The sequence below is a fragment of the Pinus tabuliformis genome, chromosome J (genome assembly GCF_031772625.1).
Source record: "Pinus tabuliformis cultivar Carrire ecotype Pingquan chromosome J, CPIR1, whole genome shotgun sequence".
Taxonomy (NCBI): Eukaryota; Viridiplantae; Streptophyta; class Pinopsida; order Pinales; family Pinaceae; genus Pinus; species Pinus tabuliformis.
Genome location: NC_142295.1, coordinates 1,087,644,424 through 1,087,661,241, shown reverse-complemented (window position 1 = coordinate 1,087,661,241; position 16,818 = coordinate 1,087,644,424). Strand labels below are relative to the sequence as shown.

Below are 16,818 nucleotides of genomic sequence, written 5' to 3'. Positions count from 1 at the left end.
TTATCCCCTCGGGTTAATTAATTAAATTTTATGGCAAAAAATTAATTAAAATCATAAGCCTGAATTTAATTAATTCGAGGTCCTAGCTCGCTAAATTTTAAGCCTTTGGTCCTTGGGGGTTAAGTCAAAGTCAAAATTTTGAAGAAATTAACTCAATTTTTTTAATTTTGTTTTTGAGTTAATTAAAATGCATTTAATTGAAAATTTTGAATTTCCTCAAGAATTTAATATTTCGACGGATGAGATTAAAAGAAATTTTAATCCTCATCAACAATTGAGATTGTTTTGACAAGGATTACTCGAACTAGCCGTTGGAGGATTTATCTTTAAATAGGAAGTCATTCGTTAGTCAATTCGTTCGACCTTAGAGTCTTGTGTTAAGCGAAAAGGTCTCGTGTAATCGTTTTTTTGAATAATAAAGAAAGACTTTGGGGTTAATCTTCGCCGGTGTTACTCTTCATGGAAATACTATAAGATGTGTCATTTTTCATGTGTAATTTTTTTTAGCAATTGATAATAGCTTCTGAAGAGTGATTTGAGTACATGTATTTTGCTTAGTCGCTAGGACTTAAGTCATAATTTAAATTTTTAAATGTAATAGCAATTATCTCTATTTATCTAAATTTTATTATCATTTTTTCGCTCTATTTTAATGGCTAAATTGAGTTTTGCAGGAAAGTTTTGATTTTTAGGACCAGCCAACTCCCGATCCGTGTTTTCTGAAGAGCCTAGCTTAATTTAATCTTGGGCTTATCATAAGATTTTTATTGGTGATGCATGAAGGGTTTTGAGCTAAGCACCTCCTTTAAAATTAAAAGTTTTAATTTTTTTATGCGCGAAATTGATAGATCTGGCTGTTGAGAGGCTTAAACTATCAGATCTGGGAGAGGAGTTGGACTCACACTCCTCAGATCTAATAGATTTTCCATTCTTGTGCATAGATCTATAAAATAATTTTTGGTTTTCTGACTTGGGTTTTAGTTTTTATCATTGTATATATTGTTTGAGTGTTTTATTGTTGTTGTGCAGCTACAGATCTGAGGAAGAAATCCGTGTAGAGTCCAAATCTAGGCCCTAGAGGATAAGATCTGGATCTCTGAGGTTTTATTTGCATAATTTTGTAAGGATATTATTCAAAAGATTTTGCAGTCCAAGGTTTTCAAAAGGTTTTAAATCTAGAAAATTTTATAAGGGTTTCAAATAAATCTGAAGCAGAAGGATTTTAACATTTTAATAAGAATTTCTGGAGTTTTCTGGCTACCATTTTTCTGAGTTTTTCGATCTACTGGTTGGGTTTTCGTTTCGCTGCAAAATTTTGATTTTTTTTCAAGACCCACAACCTTTTGTTGCTACTTGCATTCTCTACGAATTTGCAAACACCAACCATGTTGCCATCGCTCCCATCTGCGTTTTCTTCAATCATCCCATCACTGCCTTCAAACTCTGCAAACGCATCCCTCTGCCCAACTCCTTTTACCCTTGAAATTCGTCCATCGCCTCGCTGCTCTGCCTACGAATTCCTCTCCTCCTACGTGTGGTATCTCCTTGCCCTCACAGCAGTTCCGTTCCACAGCTCTCAACTCTTCACAGCCCATACCCATTATTCTCACTCCTTAATCCTCCATCCAGCTCGCAGCCATCCTTTCTCGCAGTTCTGCCTGCAAACGCCTCTCCTTAGCTCGTGGATCTCCTTTGCACGCTGCTCCATTCACTCTTTCAGCTCTCTTTTGCAACCTCTGCAGCTCCATCACAACCATCAATCCCCCACTACTCCATTGCCCCTGCATCCTTCTGGCTGGTTGCAATGCATGGCCTCCTCGCTGCACTTCCATTTCGTCGTCAAACCCTGCATAAGCAACAAGCAAACATTTCGATTTCTTTCTTTTTATTTACTTCTTATGTTTTAGTGGGTTAGGGTTAGCATCGTTCCTTTTTTTTTTCATTTATGAGTTAAGAATGTTTAAAGTTTGATTTTATTCTTTGCTTTGAGTTAGACCTATTCCATTTCAAAATTTCGATTTTTGTTTATTATTTTCGATTTCCCTTAAGTTTATTTTCTGATTTGATTTATGTTAAACATTTTATCATTTTTCTTTTATGGTTTTTGATTTTTATTTGTTTCCATTTTCATCTAAAACATTAAAAAATCTAAACATTTAAAAGCATAAAAAAATTTAAAAATTGAAAATTTCTAAAAAATAAAATAAACTAAAAAGGGATTGGCGCTTTCACATTTAATATTTTAATGTGGCCTATGGCCCATTAAAATTTTAATTTTTAACCCTTTAATTCATTTTAATTACGTCACATTAAAAGATCTTGATTTCTTCATTTGAATAATTGCCTAAGGAATAATTAAAATACTAATTTAAAGTTCCTTGGTGTTATTTGACGATTAAATGTATTTTTGTGATTTCTCTATTGTCAAGGTGCGACTAATGTTTTAAAAATTATATTGACTATAGGAGAAAATTAATTAATTCTAGATCTAGGTCATTAATGAAAATCATTTTAAATTTGGAATCTCTTGCATGATAAAGTTTTGGGCGGTTGCGTTTAATCGTTCATGATCTTCGCTTTGCCACATTATAATTTGCTTTGGATGACTTGTCATTTCTTTAGTCTTTGGTTAATTCAAATTAAAGGCACTGGTCTGTAGTCATTTTTATCTTGTGATTGTGTCTACCTATCTCAATTGACCGAGACTTGTTCTAAATTCATCAAGTTGTTCATCCTTAAAATCTCCTACCCTCGTCCATTCACCTTAGGGACTACCCCCCTTGACTTATCTAGGAGGTAGTCTAAACGGAGTGAGTAAGGATTAGAGTGACAACCCTTACTCTGAGCATTGTCGTGGTGCCTAGACACGTTGTGCAACAACAAGGCCCATTGCTAACCTTCGTTTATCTCAAGGCGCAACTGGGTTCTCAATTTGGCAGTATGTACCTATGTTCACTTCTATCCCTTTTGCTCCATGGAGATCTTTGCTTTTAGATGAGTTAATGAAGTGATTAACGAAAGACCTCGAACGATTGTTCAAAGAGTTGTGTGCAGTCCGCTACTGCATTTCAACTGTTGTTATACCCTCTGTGACAACAGTTGCACGCTGCTCCTTTACTTCTGGTAGAGTTGAAGGCTGGGCCTTCAACTGTAATTCTGTGATCTGCAGGTTCAACTCCAATTGAACCCTCTCCATTTCTGTATCAGTGTCGCGCACACCTGTAGCCATCTTGCAAACGCACACCTCGACTGGTTCTTTCTTAGGAATAGCCAACTCTAGGACCATTCGGAATGCCTCCTCCACGACTTGAATTATACGCTTGTTTTGGTCGGTAGCCTTAGTCATGGTGGCGATCGCAGAGTCTCGTTGTAGTGCCATCTGTTCATTGTTAATCCTTTGCTCGTTGATCACCTGTAGAGCGTGGTGCTCATGGGCCCTCAACTCCGTAATCACTCCATCCTGTAATAGGTGGAGCACCTCGCCAAGGAGCGCTACCAAATTCAACCCTACTCCCTTTAGGGTGCTGACAATGGGCCTATAAGTTTCATTCTCCGTGGTGAGTGCTCCATCGGGCAGTACTATCGCGCTGGATACCCTCACGCGCAGCATCTCGGCAGCTTCTGAAGTGCCGATAGCAAGGCTGGTAGACATCGTGTCAGCCTGTGACGCGCGGGTCTGCACCTCCTGCATACATGTCTAGATAGCCCCCAATACTAGTTGTTGCTGCTGCTCAAACTGTTGTAGGGCCTCCATAGTGACATCTCGCACCGTGTCTCCAATTTCGTGCAAGTCACCCTCTATGAGGGTGATTGGGTCCAATGACGTCTTAGTGGCCTTGGACTTCTTCCCTGACCCTCCTTTCTCTTGTTCTCTTGGATTCTTGATGTGGGCGAACGTCGCTTGTGGGTCCGCATCATGCTACTCTGTTTGCTCGTCCATCTCTTCCTCTGTCTTAGGTGAAGGCGACCTCGCGCCTTTGTTAGAGACCCACTTTGAGATAAATGGGTGTATATTTAGGTAATATGATGTTCTAATGCCATTAAGGATGATGATTCTCAATTTGAGGGCCAATAACTTTTGGTGAGTTGTAAGTCAAGGGTCAAAGCCATTTTGGGTAAGATGTGAAACTATCCCCTTAGTTATAAAAATTAAAAGGAACAACAAAGCTTTGTTCCATCATATCTTACACATATATTTTAGAAATCTAGAGGCGAACAAATTATTCAATAGTTCCCAAGATAAAAAAAATCAAATTGGACACATGGATCCAAAATATTATGATGATTCTCAAAGAGTGAACCTTATCTTTGAAGAATATTAGATAAAACATATTTTGGTTGTGGGACTCATGATAGACGGATCCATTGAGGTATTTTGGAGTACTAATTCTATTGGACCTAATGGTTCTTTAGATAAAGTTGCATTTTGGGGTATATGATGAGATGCAACTCATGTGGTACAACACTTTAGGAATTCGTGTAAAACTAGTCCTTGTGACATACAAAATTAACAAAGAAACAAAATTATATATCATTAGAAAATACTCATATATTTTATCCATTTTGAGGTTGGTACATTAGCCATTAGTTTCCATAATGGAAAGTTGCAGAATTGATCCTTAGATCCAAATTCTTATGACAATCCTTATTAACTGAAACCTTTGCTCTAGATAATGTTTGTTAAAACATGATCTAGCTATGGGGTTTATGGAGAAGCCCCCCCTAAATGTAATTTAATGTACTAATTCCATGACATATAAGGATCCATTAAATAGAGACCTAATTTTGGGTTTATGATGAGTTAAAACTCAATGCTAAAATCCCTTTAGGGACAAAAATGAAACTAGTCTTAGGGGCATAAAATGAATAAATTAATAAGATTGAGTTTCATCAAATCATACACTTGCATTTTGTCCATTCATAGACATAGACATTATCCAGTTATTCCTAGAACAACAATTTACAAATTTGACCCTAAATCCAAATTCTTGTACTGATCCTTACTAAGTGAAACACTAGCTATGAACAACACCTAATAAAACATGTCAGAATCATGTAACCTATAGGAAATTGGGAGAGATAGAGGAAATTTGATGTCATGATTATGTTAAAGAGAATGGTTTATTGAACTACGTATAATTTTGGGGTTTATGGCAATTTGCAACTTGGAGGTTAGATCCCTTTAGGGGCACATGCAGAATGGGTGTTACGAAGTCCATAAAATGAAAGAAAGAAATAAATTATGTGTATTCAGATACTATAAATATAGTTTGGCCACATAGAGGCTACCACACTATTTAGTAGTGCTAGGGAGAATGATATGCAACTTTGACCCATCGATCCAAATTCTTGAATTTCTCACTTTAACAAAACACTAGCTCTATGAAATGTCCTATAAAAAAATGCTTTGGTAGTGGGACATGTGTAATAAGGGGGTTATTGAAAGTAATCTAATGTTCTAAATTTAGTAGAGATGAGGTTTTGTTAAAATAATGCCCCATTTGAATTTTGGACTCAACAGTGAGTTGGAAATTGAGGGTTAGAGCCATTTCAAGAGAATGTAAAATTGGTTCTTATGAATACAATATGAAATGATTAACAATACTTTATGCAATTATATCCTACACGTGTATTTTGGCCACCCTAATTTTGAAACACTCTTTATTATTTCTAGGGATGATGATTTAAATATTTAACCCCTTAGAATGATAATTCTAATCATGTTCCATATTGTGAAAAATATTAGATAAAAAAATTGGCCATTAGAACATGTTCCAACTATGGAAATTATTGGATAAGGGGGAATCTATAGGTAGTAGAATGCCCAAAGTCCGTCAAAGCTAATGATTTATTAAACCAAACAATGGTTTGAGATGTATGGGTAGTTGCAACTCATGGGTTGGTGTCCTTCATCGACATATTTCAAATTGAATATGGGGTATAAAAATGAACAAAACAATGAACTTTCATGTTGTTGGGCCATATACTTATATTTTAGCTATCCAGATGTTATGGAAATGACTAATAGTGCCCAAAATGACTTTAAATTTGAACCTAGGTCCAAATTTATGATTTTGCACATTGAGAAAACCCTAGCTCTATGAAAACATATAAAAAATATGTTTTTGGCCATGCAATTTGCAAAGAATGGGGAACTTAAAAGTAATATAATGTCCAAGTTTGATAGAGTATATGATTATGAACCAAGATTTGACTAGGGACCTAGATTTTAGCTATCCAGATGTTATGGAAATGACTAATAGTGCCCAAAATGACTTTAAATTTGAACCTAGGTCCAAATTTATGATTTTGCACATTGAGAAAACCCTAGCTCTACGAAAACATATACAAAATATGTTTTTGGCCATGCAATCTGCAAAGAATGGGGAACTTAAAAGTAATATAATGTCCAAGTTTGATAGAGTATATGATTATGAACCAAGATTTGACTAGGGACCTAGATTTTAGCTATCCAGATGTTATGGAAATGACTAATAGTGCCCAAAATGACTTTAAATTTGAACCTAGGCCCAAATTTATGATTTTGTACATTGAGAAAACCCTAGCTCTACGAAAACATATAAAAAATATGTTTTTGGCCATGCAATTTGCAAAGAATGGGGAACTTAAAAGTAATATAATGTCCAAGTTTGATAGAGTATATGATTATGAACCAAGATTTGACTAGGGACCTAGATTTTAGCTATCCAGATGTTATGGAAATGACTAATAATGCCCAAAATGACTTTAAATTTGAACCTAGGCCCAAATTTATGATTTTGTACATTGAGAAAACCCTAGCTCTACGAAAACATATAAAAAATATGTTTTTGGCCATGCAATTTGCAAAGAATGGGGAGCTTAAAAGTAATATAATGTCCCAAGTTTGATAGAGTATATGATTATGAACCAAGATTTGACTAGGGACCTAGATGTCACTTCACTTCTAAAATTGTTAGGGAAAATTAAATTATGTGCTCTTTAGGTTTCTATGGTTATATTGTTTTCCAATAGTCATATAAATTTTTTTTTGACTAGTTATTCTTTGGATTTTGAAGATCCACCTGATTTGGCTTGATCACCTCATTGATTTTATGGGTAAAATGTTGTTAGTATCCTTTTTTATAATCTCCCTTTTGGTATTAGTTATGTTTGTGTTAGTTTGAAAGTTCATATCATTTATAAAATATTTGTGGCCATTCATTCCATTATTAGTCCCTGCCATGGCAATGGCATGGGACTATAGTAATCGATTTCGATGGCTTAACATTAGTTCGCCCAAAATATTTAGTAAGTTTTTAGGCATCGATGTGCTATGTCGTCCGCAGACCATATTCTAATTTTTTTCGTGGTCTTATTTAGCCTCTTCCCGAGGCGGAGGGGTGATAATCTTATATTATTTTGGTTTTGTGTTTTTCATATTTCGAAATTGTTTCAAACTGTAGACTAATGCTAGCATTAGTCTAGCAATATTAAATGCTAGCCCTGTTTGGAAATGCCAGGGAAGATAAAGTTTCCATAAGCCATTTCTTAGTCGCTGAAGTTGCCATGTGTTCGTGCGATGTCGCTGAAGTTGCGACATGTTAATGTGGTGTCTGTGGTGTCTCTACGGGAGCTATCTTCACATTATCCAGGGTACTTGCCTGCAGAGCCTTCCTTCTTAACCAATAACCTAGGTTCCAGGGCAGAAGAGAGCTGTGAAGCAGAAGTAGCACAATAGGGAGAGCTATGAAGCAACATAATAAACTGTGTCAACAATTGCTACAAACTGCAAACTCCAAACAACTTAGCCTACCTTGCTATCACTTATAATCTAGACCTATGATTTTGGAAAGAAACTCAGGAAACTCACCCACCATTTTCGGGTTTCCAGAGGACGAAAGGGTCTTTTTGATGGGCCAACAGCTCTTTGATATGAATCTTCGGAGATCTTCTTCTTTCCAACTTGCTGACAGCTTGGTCTCCATATTGTCTCGAGTCTGCTTGGCGTTAACACGTCCCTGGTCTTCTTCATGGTTGAACCAGGCTCTGAGTTAGAATTTTCTTGGACTTAACACATCTCTGGTCTTCTTTATGACTGTACCCCGACCCAAAGTCTTGGGCTCTAAATCGGAAGTTGCAGCAGAGAACTTGGTGGGCGGTGTGGAATTGGGTTTGCCATGAGGAAGGAAGCCCAGAATCTGTTAGCCGTCTGAGGAAGGAAGCCCAGAATCTGTTACATCGTCATCCGAAGAAGGAAGCCCAGAATTTGTTAGCCTTATTGAGACCTGTCAACCCTAAATGGAGCGTCTCCACTATCTGTTCGTCCATCTATCTGTCTACAATGTGCTGTTTACAATACCTTTACAGGGAGAATAACAAAAGCATGAGTCACTAGAAAGTTGCAATGTATGTTTCTGTTTTAAAGTGTAGCAGAAAACAAAATTGAATAATGGTAATCTAGATAAAAAGGAAGCAATAACAAACAATAATAATAACTATGGCTGCTTATCCATTTCTGTGTATTTGTTGTATTTAAGTAAATACATCTTTGGTACTGTTAATGGGGACTTCAAATTTTTGCAGTTAACAACATAAGCTCCATATTCAATAATGTCCTATGGTTTTAGGCTACAGCCGACAAGTCATTAATTTGCTACAGTGACAGGCTGCTACTTCAAGTTAAGGATACCAGGAAGCTCAAATGATCAACAATTTTGAAAGCTTGAGGCCAAATTCCACCTGTAGTCGTAGCTGGAATGGCGCCAAGAAAGGTAGGCGCATCTTCTTCCTCCTTAAAGTCCCCACAGTGATGCTCTGTAGCTAACCACAATGAATCTTCTGCTGCACTAAAGAAAATTGCTACCTTATTGAGATCTGTCAACCCGAAAGAAAAAAAATTGTTGCCTTATTGAGATCTGTCAACCCTAAATGGAGCATCTCCACTATCAAATATGCTCTGGTGGCTACATGTACGATCAAAATTTTTGAAAGATTATACCTCTGGTGGTGAGCCTGGTTAGATTTCCCAATCCATCCGCTGAAAAACTATGTGTTTGTGTTTAGCAATTGAGTTTCTTCAAGGCAATCGTTCTCTGGTTACACCTCTCAGTGAGGCCAGAGGCACATGTAGGGCATGCAAATGCAAATTTTATAAATTACAGCTACCACATAGCATATTAATCATCATACACAAAATGCTATGTGTGACCTACCATGAAGGCCATGTGTCTCATCGTTCCATTTATCAAAACTCTGCCATCCTTAACCTCGGCCTTGTTCATTCCTCAGCCTCATGCCCTCCTTAACCTCGGTCTTGTTTGTTAGTTTGACAACGGTCTTCTGGTAAATGTAGTTAATCGGTTTATGTAACGGGTAGTTTAGTTGTGTGTAACGGTAGCTATTCACATAATATATCGAATGCCATGTAATGAAAACTCATTATTCAATAAAATCAGATACACATTCAGTTTCTATTTTCTTGGTCTTCTCTCATTTTGTTCTTGCTATTCTTTCTTTCTCTGCTATTATTTCAATAAGTGGTATCAGAGCCTGGACAAAACCCCTGCAGTGCGAACCTGTGATCAACCTGTGGACGGACGGCGTGATTTGGCTGTAATTCTCCTGTGAACGTAGCAGAATCGTGGATGGCGTGACGGCGTGTTTTGGCTTGAAGAATCCGGATTCCTGAGAACAGCGTGACGGCATGATTGCGTTGAATCCCTGAGGACGGCAGAATCCCTGAGTCCTGCGCGAGCGTTGGATCCCTGAGGACGGCAGAATCCCTGAGGACGGCAGAATCCCTGAGTCCTGCGAACGGTAGCACAAGCGTTGGATCCCTGAGGACGGCAGAATCCCTGAGGACGGCCCTGTGGACGGCGTTGCAATCCGGGTATTGTTTTTTTAGCAGAAATTTTTTTAATAAAAAAAAAAAGAAGGGTTTGCAGAAAGATAGCAGCAAAGGTTGTTCAGATTTTAAAGATAGCAGCAAAGGTTGTTGTGTTGTTCAGATTTTAAAGATAGCAGCAAAGGTTGTTGTTGTGGTTTTTATAAAATTATTGAAAAAAGGGAAGGGTTTGCAGAATTTTTTTAAAGATAGCAGCAAAGGTTGTTCAGATTTTAAAGATAGCAGCAGAGATTGAAAAGGGTGTTGTTGTTTTTTTTTAAATATTGTAGAAGAACAAGTTTGCAAGGGATTTGCACGAATGTTGTGAAACTAGAAAAACAAAAGGGTTTGCAAGAAATCAAAGGATTTGAAACTTGTCTTTCTGTTTGAATTGGGGAAGTTATTTTTTTTTAAAGCCTGAAATCCTAGGGAGGAGGGAAAATGGCCAAGATGTCGAATGCAAGATTCGAGGTGGAGAAATTCACCGGAAAGAGCAATTTTGCTCTTTGGAAACTGAAGGTTAAGGATCTGCTTGTGCAACAAGGGTTGCACAAGGCATTGGATGGTGTTACTAAGAAACCCACAACCATGACTACTTCAGACTGGGAGGACTTGGATGCCTGAGCTCTCAGTACCATCCGGTTATGTTTAGCGGATGAAGTTCTCTTCAACATCGTTGAAGAGACTACGGCGTCAGGTTTGTGGGAAAAACTTGAAAACCTTTATATGACAAAATCATTAACCAACAGAATATATCTGAAACGACAATTATACAGTCTTCGAATGAAAGAAGGTTCAAGCATTGCAGAACATTTGAATGTTTTTAATACACTAATTTGTCAATTAACAGATATGGAAGTCAAAATACAGGAAGAAGATAAAGCCATAACCTTGCTGTGTTCTCTGCCTGAATCATGGGATCACTTCGTAACCTCAATCAGCTTCAGCTCTGCTGATTCTTTGAAGTTTGAATCAGTCGTGGGAGCTCTTCTGTCTGAAGAAGTACGAAGGAAATCCAGCACCGATACAACTACATCAGAAGCCATGGTCGCTAGAGGACGCTCAAAGGAAAGAGGAGACAAACCAAGGGGGTCTTCCAGGTCGAAATCGAAGGGCAAAAAGTGTAAGGCAAAATGTTGGAACTGCGGTAAAGTTGGACACTTGAAGAAGGACTGTTGGAAACGGAAGGAATCCGAAAACCTGAAGAACGAAGCGAATCAGGCTGATTCAGGTATTGTAGACGAAGTTTTATCTGCTGAAGAATTGTGTATGATAGATGAAACTTCACCTGAATGTAATGTCTCTCAGAGTTTTGATAGCTGGCTGTTAGACTCTGGTGCTTCGCATCATATGTGCCCACATAGAAATTGGTTTACTTCGTATGAAAATGTAAACGGTAGTTCTGTGTTTATGGGTAACAATATGTCATGTCAGACTGTTGGGATGGGAGATATCAGGATTAAGATGTATGATAACACAGTTAGGACATTAACTAGTGTTAGACATGTACCTGATTTGAAGAAAAATTTAATCTCTTTGGGAGTGTTGGATTCAGATGGTTATAAGTTTACAGGTCAGGATGGCGTCTTGAAGGTCTTCAAAGGTGCCCTTGTGGTTATGAAGGCAGAAAAGGTCGGGAATCTTTACAGGTTAAAAGGAAGTACTCAGGTCGGTGAAGCAGCGGTTGCGTCAGAAAAGGAAGAAGCAGGTACTCGTCTGTGGCATCAGCGTTTGGGTCATATGAGCGAGAAAGGTCTTCACATACTGATGAAACGTAGATCTCTTCTCGGTCTGAAATCCTTGAATTTAGATTTCTGTAAACATTGTGTGTATGGGAAACAGTGTAAACAGAGATTTAAAGTTGGCAATCATAATAGTAAAGATGTTTTAGACTACATTCATTCTGATCTGTGGGGGCCTTCCCCTGTTATGTCATATGGAGGTGCATTGTATTTTTTAACGTTCATTGATGATTACTCTCGTAGAGTTTGGGTCTATATGCTAAAAAGGAAAGCTAATGTATTCAATGTCTTTAAACAATTTAAAGTAATGGTAGAGAAAAGAACAGGCAAATCTATTAAATGTCTAAGAGCTGACAATGGTGGTGAGTTCACTTCTGTTGAGTTTGAACAATACTGTAAGGATGAGGGCATTGTTAGACACAAAACTGCTATTTATACTCCTCAGCAAAATGGTGTTGCTGAGCGTATGAATCGGACTCTTATGGAAAGAGCCAGAAGCATGATCAGCAATGCTAACTTGAAAAAGGAGTTGTGGGCAGAAGCAGTATCTACTGCTTGTTATTTAGTTAACAGATCACCTTCAGTAGCGATTGATTGTAAAATTCCTGAAGAAGTTTGGACAGGTCAGTCTTGTGACTATTCTCATTTGAGGATATTTGGCTGTGATGCTTATTCTCTTATTCCGAAAAATCAGCGTTCAAAATTAGATCCAAAGTCGAAATGTTATGTCTTTGTTGGGTATGACTATGCAGTGAAAGGATATAGGTTGTGGGATCCTACATTGCGGAAGATAGTCATTAGTAGAGATGTAACATTTGATGAATCCTCTTTGTTAAAATCGAATGTTGAAAGAATGGAATAGGAACAGGTATCGCCGAGTCAACAAGTTCAGTTGGAGGCTAGATCTTTCGGTGACAGTCGAAAGGAAGGAGAGACTTCTGGAGACAAAGGTGTTGAAGACACAAAGGAAGTCATTGAAGCTTCTGAACCAGTGCGAGTTTCTGAACCAATTCAGCAACCAGTCACTCTGAGAAGATCAACAAGGGAAAGGAAAACTCCCAAAAGGAATGAAGATTCTGCTTCATCTTTTGCTTTGGTTACTGAAGATGGGGAACCGTCTTGTTATCAGGAAGCGATAGATGATACAGATAGCGAGAAATGGAAAAAGGCTATGGAAGAAGAAATGGACTCCTTAGCCAAGAACAATACCTGGGATCTTGTAGAGCTTCCTGAAGGGAGAAATGTTGTTGGATGTAAATGGGTCTTCAAGCTGAAACAGAAAGTTGATGGTAGTATCGAGAGATATAAGGCGAGACTGGTAGCAAAAGGGTATTCTTAGGTTGAAGGTATAGACTTTCATGAGATTTTTTCTCCAGTTGTAAAACTTGTTTCTATACGTACTGTGTTGGCACTAACTGCGTTGCTTAATCTTGAGTTAGAACAGTTAGATGTTAAAACAACTTTTCTACATGGTGATTTGAACGAAGAGATATATATGGAACAACCATAAGGTTTTGTACGAGGTCGCAGCAGAAGATTAGTTTGCAAGCTCAGGAAATCATTGTATGGTCTGAGGCAGTCTCCCAGACAATGGTACAAGAAGTTTGATTCCTTCATGGTGAGCTAGAACTTTATAAGAAGTGAGTATGACCATTGTGTGTACTTCAAAAGTTTCAATGGCATATTCATTATCTTAGCTTTGTATGTTGACGATATGCTTATTGCAAGCAAAAGCATGGAAGAGATCAACAGGTTAAAGGCTCAACTCTCTAGGGCGTTTGATATGAAGGATCTTGGAGCAGCAAAACATATCTTGGGCATGGAGATACACAGAGACAGGAAAAATGGTAAGCTTTGGTTATCACAGCAGAAGTATGTAGAGAAGTTACTTGAAAAGTTCTCTATGAATAATGTGAAACCTGTTAATGTTCCCCTAGCTTCCCATTTTAAGCTTTCTTCGGTTTTGAGTCCTAGAGCTGATGAAGAAAAGCAGTATATGTCTCATGTACCATATGCAAATGTGGTAGGCAACTTAATGTATGCGATGGTATCTACAAGACCTGATATTTCACATGCAGTTGGAGTTGTCAGCAGGTTCATGGCAAATCCAGGTAAAGAACATTGGCAAGCAGTGAAATGGGTGCTTCGATATCTAAGAGGCACAAGAGATCATTGCATCGTCTTTAATGGTAGTGAAGGATCAGTCTGCGGATATGTAGATGCTGACTATGCAGGTGATTTGGACAAAAGAAGATCTACTACAGGTTACGTCTTTACTCTTGCAGGTGGAGCAATTAGTTGGATGTCAAAGCTTCAAGACACGGTTGCATTGTCCACTACCGAAGCTGAATATATAGCTGCTTCAGATGCCAGTAAAGAAGCAATCTGGTTAAAGGGTTTGCTCGATGAAATTGGAAGAACGCAGGAGAAAGTGAGTGTACTTTGTGACAGTCAAAGTGCTATTCACTTGGCCACAAACCCTGCCTATCACAGCAGAACCAAGCACATTGATGTGAGATATCATTTTCTGAGACATGTGATCGATGGTGGCAAAGTAGCTCTTAAAAAGGTCCATACACGAGAAAATTGTGCAGACATATTCACAAAGCCAGTTACAGTAGAGAAGTTGCGGTGGTGTTTAGCTTCTCTTGGCTTGCAGGAGAGATGATGAATGGGAAAATTGTTGTCAAGGTGGAGTTTGTTAGTTTGACAACGGTCTTCTGGTAAATGTAGTTAATCGGTTTATGTAACGGGTAGTTTAGTTGTGTGTAACGGTAGCTATTCACATAATATATCGAATGCCATGTAATGAAAACTCATTATTCAATAAAATCAGATACACATTCAGTTTCTATTTTCTTGGTCTTCTCTCATTTTGTTCTTGCTATTCTTTCTTTCTCTGCCATTATTTCAATATTGTTCATTCCTACCTTGGCGTTGTTCTTATACAGATGCTTGAGGCCCTCATGCCTGTTGCAGTGTATTCCACTGGAGTTTTGTTGGGAAAGGAGTGTTTCAGTTCAAAGACTATGGGCAACATGGTTGGAATCTCTTTAGGGGTTGCCATTGCTGCATATGGGGAAGCCCAGTTCAATTCTAGGGGTGTCATGTTGCAATTGGGTGCTGTGGTTTTTGAGGCAACACAGTTAGTCTTGATTCAAATACTTCTGACCGCTAAGGGGATTAGTCTGAATCCAATAACATCACTGTACTATGTTGCCCCTTGCTGTTTTGTATTCCTGTCAATCCCTTGGGCAATAATTGAGTTCCCGGTTCTAGCAGCCTCTTCTTCATTTTATCTGGATGTGAGGCTTTTTAGTGCCAACTGTGCATGTGCATTTCTGCTGAACTTGGTAGTTTTTCTTTTGGTTGGTAAGACATCGGCCCTTACAATGAACGTTGCAGGTGTTGTCAAGGACTGGCTCTTGATTGCCTTATCATGGTCTGTTATAAAGGACAGAGTGACTGGTATTAATCTGTTAGGGTATGGCTTCGCTTTCTTGGGGGTTTGCTTCTACAATCATTTGAAATTGCAGTCAATTAAGGTAAAGGAGGCTCAGAAGAAGGTCTTAGATGGAGATGAAGATCCGAGTAGGTTACTTGGACAAAACCCGGATACCGAAGGCAAGAACAAGAATGATGCCAATGTCTAGATTACGCAGGAAGGGCTGTTGATCTTGTTCTCACAGGTATCATGTCATGTACCAATGTGATATAGTTTGATTTGCCTTTTATCGCATGAAAGTGGTTCAGGGCTGCACCACAAAGAGTGAACTTCCTGTAGTGTCCTATCTAGGGTGCTAGATTAGGCTATATTTATTATCGACCAGGATCAGTAAACTTCGAGGCATGCGTCTACAATCTATAGACATAAAGGATTCCTAACTAAGTGTTTGTGATGATAGGTTACAGAACTTCTTTACGGAAGGTTGAGGTATGCTCCCTATCACCTGGACACTCAGGTCACTCAATTCATCTACCTATTCTAAAAACACTGTGTATTACTTAAACCAAGATTTCAATCCCCTTACGAGGATACTGTGCATAAAACCCCTGTTCAGTAAACACTCAGCATTCCATGTTTATCATTCATGAAAGATTGAAATGTATTAAAATCATAAGCACACTTAAAATCCAAATATATGAGAAACAGGGTTCATGAAGATGCTCCTAAAAATAATGAAAGATCAGATCCCTTACAGGATACAATTCAACGATCTCAGCAATTAATCTTTCAAGCTACCCTCATAAACATTACTCATACAAATTTCTAATTGAATCAACGAAAGCATAACTGAACTCTAATCACTGTGCATACTATTGAATATTCAGAAGTTGCAAATGAAATAAAATAACAGTATACCCGTTCCACGCAGGGCCCGTCCGCGTTTCAAAGGTATACTGGACTGTGCTCAAGCAACTATAGAATCAACGCAACGATGAAATCGTGACTGCAACCGTGTTTTTGGTATTAAGTTCAAAACTCTGTTTTCAAAACGATACAATGATAACCACCAACTGACCACACAGAACTGTGTTTACATATGTTTTTTTTACAACGTTTACGTTTCGAAATGAATGTACATTCATGATGCGGCTGTTGCCGCTTTTGCTATGGCATAGTTTTTAAGTTGTTTCTATTCTGAACCAATTTCAAAAAGGAATAAAACTACATCGATTTAGAACCCTATGCTGTTGCTGCTTTTGTCGCCAACATGCTATACTTTGACCGTCATTGACCGTGCCTCCAGGAGCGTTGGTTCTGCTGTAGGATAGGTGTTCGTCCATGCTTGTACATTCTACTTTTCATCCCTACCCTTTGCTTTAGCCTAGCTGTCATGCCATATGTCAAACAATAAACCAATTACAGGATGTTGCAACTTCCTGTAGTCTTTTTATCAAAAATCCCTAATTCTTTAACATAAAACTCATAAATCAATTCTAATGTATTTAACAACTATAATACTGTTAACTAATCAATTCCAAGGGGTCTAAGAGATGTATGAAGGAAAAAGGTAGGCAAACAATGTGTTTGAAGAGGAAAAAGGAGGTCAAGGAATGGTACCAACATCTCTCCCCGACTTAATGAATTAGCATGACCTCATGCTAACCCTGATGTGCTTCCTCTGAACTCTGTCCCTGCCTGTACCTCTGCTGCCCTCAACAATGTATCCACATTCTTCTTCACCTGGGCATCTTTCTGACCATGGA

The 16,818-nt window shown here is 38.2% G+C and overlaps 1 long non-coding RNA gene and 1 pseudogene across 1 annotated transcript in view; both read left to right on the top strand.

Moving 5' to 3' along the window:
* LOC149230793 (uncharacterized) overlaps positions 1-16,818 on the top strand; it is a 65,039-nt gene that overhangs the window by 34,316 nt on the left and 13,905 nt on the right. The gene's annotated exons all lie outside the window — the stretch shown is intronic.
* Positions 7,562-15,330, top strand: LOC149230794 (putative sugar phosphate/phosphate translocator At5g25400 pseudogene; annotated as a pseudogene).